The sequence below is a fragment of the Cricetulus griseus genome, chromosome 7 (assembly GCF_003668045.3).
Source record: "Cricetulus griseus strain 17A/GY chromosome 7, alternate assembly CriGri-PICRH-1.0, whole genome shotgun sequence".
Lineage (NCBI taxonomy): Eukaryota > Metazoa > Chordata > Mammalia > Rodentia > Cricetidae > Cricetulus > Cricetulus griseus.
In genome coordinates, this window is record NC_048600.1 from 59,061,964 (window position 1) to 59,066,896 (window position 4,933).

The following is a 4,933-nucleotide window of genomic DNA, read 5'->3' on the forward strand; positions in this document are numbered from 1 at the left end:
CTCTGGGGGAGGGTTCTCCCTCTTCACTTAGTCCTTCCAGGAAATACACCAAGAGGCATGTCCCTTAAGGTTGACACTAGCTCCAGTCAAGCTGACAACAGAGATGAATTATCACAAACATCATCACACAGGCCATCATCTGAGATCCACAAGAACCAAACCATTAGGAGTCTGTTCCTCCCTGCCCACATTTAACAGAAAATGAGGAGCTAAGGGCCCGTTGCATCTCACAGAAGCTGTCTCCTTAGATCCCCCTGATCACCATAAGGAGGAGAATGCCACTCTCCCATTAACTCAAATGAGTAAGAGCCAGGGCCCCTCCCTTTTCCATGGGAGGCTGTCAGCACCGAATGGTGAGGGGTGGAGCAAGAGGGCCCTGGGAAACAACCTCTGCTGCAACTTCACCACAGACTTCCTGAATTACTGCTCTGTCCCTGGAGCCAGGTCAACTTTATAGCTACAGGATGAGCACGCCATACATAACCTCCCGTCGCTCCCAGCCTTCTGAATACCAAAGCTGACACGCTAACATCATAAGTTACTATGAAGTGAGGCCATCAGTTTAACATGATGGGCACAGTGTAAATAGTAGCTATGCACACTGACAGCTTGACCTTGAATACATCGCTTAACATCTCCAAGACCCAGCTCTCTCCTCCTTTAATGGGATCATTGTAATATCTGCTGTCTTGTAGGGCAGTTGTAAGGATTAAAGGGCTAGAGGAGCAGAAAAGTGGATAGAGACCTCCTGTGCCTACATCAGGAGTCATGCCAACTTCTCCACAGCAGAGACAAGTCAACATGAGAAAAATAACAACAACTTTGTTAGAAGTGAACACAGGCTTAAGGCTCCAGAGAAAAACATTTAATGCTTTGGTTTAATGAAAGGAGTGACAGCAGATAGACATATATATGATCAGGTGGGTGTGATCTAATGGTAAGAGACTGGGGACAGGATCCCAGCAAAGCCTGCATGTTCTTTTTCATCTTGGTCACTTTGTGTAGTGTTCCTTGCTCTCAGGGATGGAGCAGGACATCTCTGGTATGAAGGTTTGAAAAAGGGAAGGAAGAAGGGGGGAGACGGTGAGCTAACTCATCAGGCTTTGTAGCTTTTGGCGGGCTGAGAGGCTCTGTAATCTGTCTTGAGAAAAAGCAATTCCGCTTGATGTGAGTTCCTTTGAGGGTAGCAGGACAGGAGATGGGAGGAGAAGAGGTCAGGGGGAGATTTTCCTTTGGAGATCTTTCCAGTGTCCTTTGGATTAAACTACTCTGTGTGCCAAAGCATCACTCTGGACTTCCCTATTCTAAGCCCCAATAGTGCTTAGAAAACTGACTTCCCTGAACATATGTGTAAGCTACTTTTGCATTGATGTAATAAAATATCCAACAGAAACAACATATGGGGAGAAGGATGGATTGACTTCAAATCAAGTTTAAGAAGGATATTGTGAAAGAGAAGGCACCGGGAATGTCTTTATGGCCACAGGAAAATATTGGAATATTTTCACATGACCATGGTTTGGGAAGAAGAAGAATGAAGCCAGAAGCCAGCAGTATGAGTTTCCATCCCTCCCTACTGACCTATTTCCACCAGTCAGCCTCCACCTTCTAAAGGCTCTACAGCCTTCAAAATAGTACTACAAGCCAGGAGGCAAGTGTTCAAAACATAAGCCCATGGGTGTGCTTCAGATTCAAACCACAATAAACTTACAGTGCTTATCACTGGAAATAATCCTGACTCTGGAATCTGTGCTTCAGATGAGATGAGAGTAGAAAAGGCTAGCTGCTATGTCTCTGAGAAATAGATTGGTATTGATCACTCATCAATGTGTGTGTGTGGGGGGGTAAACTGGCATAGAATTTTTTTCTTTTCTTTTTTTTTTTTTTTTTGGTTTCTCTGTATTGCTTTGGAGGCTGTCCTGGCACTCGCTCTGTAGACCAGTCTGGTCTTGAACTTCCAGAGATCTGCCTGCCTCTGCCTCCCAAGTGCTGGGATTAAAGGTGTGCGCCACCACCGCCAGGCTAGAATCTTTTTCTTACAAATAAATTTGCAAACCCTCCTCCCTGTGGAGAAATCAACACACAGTGACCCAGACCCTGACTTCAGGGATCATACAATCTGTTAAGAGAGTATTTAAAACACCACCAAGGTGAGTGTACTAAAATACAACAGATAAAGGTATTTGTACCACAAATGTTTCCTTTACAGAGGTTTCCAACTCCTGGGAGGAGCCCTTTCTTTGTCATCTTCCCGGGATGTAGTAATTTAGCATAAACCTACTGATTGACCTTGCCTATAAATCAGACTCTAACCATGTCCTTCTATTTCAGTACAGCCTTTCTTCAGGGCAGCATTTGTGAGGAAAATGTCTTTGGACAAGACTTTCTCCAGAGGGTCGTATTATACCAAGGAAATTAATTCCCTCTCTCAGACTCATAAAATGCAAAAATAAAATCAGCATTCCTCCTGAAGGCTGAGGGAACCAGGTGTGCATACTGAAAGCGGTTCTTCTAGGGGAAGCATGCTGGAGGGGCTCATTTGCATTTACCTTCTCGCTGGCCTGGGTTCTGCAGAGCCTAGCTCTCTGGTTGCCTGCCTGCCTGCGGCTGCATGGTACAGGGGGTGGAGAGGTGCGGGAGGGGGAGGGGTGCGGGTAGACAGGTGGGAAAGTGGGGAAGGGTGGGGGGATTCCAGGAAATGATGGGCTGCAGAGCTCCACAGCTGCTCGCTAAGCTCCCATATTGCCTCACAAAGAGCACAGACCACCTCCATCTTCACTTTGCCCAGCCCACCTGGCACCTTCCCCGGTTGAAGGCGCTAACCGGAGAATGAGAGAGGAGTGGGTACCAGGAAAGCAAGCGGGATCCAGTGGATTTGAGGGAGCAGAGAGCTCAGACGATGGCCGCTCTGGTTGCTGATCTTCTAAGGTCAGACACAATACAGGCAATCCTAAATCATCTCTTCTTCCATCCTCATGTACACGAGAGTTTGTTTGGACCATGAACTGACCCAAAGCTACGTTCCGTCACCTACCAAGCACATGGCAGTGACCGGCTCCCAAATCACAGCACCCAGAGCAATGACCTGTTTCAAAAACTTATGTATAAGTGTTCTGCAGAACCTTCTAAAACATTCTTCCTTCCTTGGCCATGGCCTATCCCTTTCAACTGAAATCCACCCACGCACCCAGTCAGACCCCACCCACCACCACCCCCTACCCACAAATACACAACATTGCCTATGAGGTTAACAACCAAAAGTTGCCTGGCTGGTTTGAGCTGGGGTCTCTTTGTTCAACTGGCCATCTTAAATGAAGTGCCACCGCACAAAGTGATTTGGCAGGTGTACAAAGGGACATATGCTGCACCTGCAATGCTCTGGTTCTTTACATGAACAATAAATTAATTTGTGTATTTCCTGTGTAATTAAACATCAAACTTTCAGAGTTCTCATACAAGAAGCAGACAAAAACAGAATTGTCCCATTCCTGTTCCCCGACCCTATCACCACAGAGAGCCCAGAAGGACCTCTCAATACTCCCACAGCTTTGAAGGACACGGTTGAAAATTGTCTGCCTTTATAAAAAGAGGAAAACGAAGGCAGTCTGGTACCTTGCCCAAGGACTAGAGCCTGATTAATGTCCATGCTCAAGCTTGAACTTGGATCTCCTGACTCCTATTTTGTCTGTTCCTTGTAATGAGTCATAATCCCCAGAAGATGGGCATTAAAATGACCAGTCTGTCACCAGAGTGAGACAGCACGTTAAAATTTACTATCTCCCCCAAAGTACTCTAGCACGAATTAGCTTCTCAAAATACTTGTCCGTCTCCTTGGATCGTGGTGTTCAGAACTGGGAATGCATCTTCTGTTCCACACCATGAGAGGGTGGAAAAACACCAGCAGCTGTGTGGCTTTGTGTGATGGCTTTTCCTGCTTGTCTTCTTGGAATCGTGTTGGAAACAAACCCCAGAGCAAGCTTCTGGATTGGGCTTACCTAGGTGGGAAGACCCACCCCATGTGGATGACACCGTCTCATGAACTGGATTCCAGACCAAGTAAAAGGATGAAAGGAAGTTGAGTACTAGTGCTTGTCTTTCTCTGCTTCCTGACTGAAGATGCCACATGACCAGCCATCTCAGCCTCCTGACATCATGATTCTCCTTTCATGATGGACTGCACTCTCCAACTGTGAACCAAAATAAACTTTTCTTTGTCCTTCAGTTGCTTTTGTCAGATATTTTGTTGCTGCAACAAGGTGAGTAGCCATTGCAGCTTATCGGCATAGAAAGGCCACGGTATGGGCGTTTCCTGCACTACCTGCTGCAAGTCTTCAGTAACTCTATGCTAATTAGGTCAAAGTCGTGTTTGCTGCAGGCACACAGTCTCATGTCAATTCATGTGGTTGGGTAGTAGAGAGCAGGAGTTAGTGCTGAGAGAAAGTGTAGGAGAAGAAGGAGTTTCATTCATTATTTATTCATTCTTTCATTTAGCGAACAGTTACTCTGTCTGCCACTATACTAGGTGCATACCTGAACAATGTCTACCACCCTTCAAGATCTCCCAGCCTAGACAGGACAGAAGACAAGGTTACCTGTAATCTAAGGACAGTGTTATAAGTGCTTGCATAGGTGAGGAAGGGAGTTATAAACCGGATACTTTGAGTTGCAAGTGAAAGGATCCCTATTAAAACGGTCTTGAGCAATAAGGGTCATGAAGGATGAAAATGCTGGGAATTCTGGCAGATAGCTCTGGCACAATAAATTAATCCAGAAATTCAATGAAGTCATCTCCAACCTCGGGTCTTTTCTACCAGCCTTAATCCTTTGTCCTTCACCCCACAAGGTTGCTGCTAAATCACCAAACATCATGCCTTTCTTTATTTATCATGCACCAAGACTGGAAGAGAACAGTTCTCTTCTAAGAGTTTTTTTT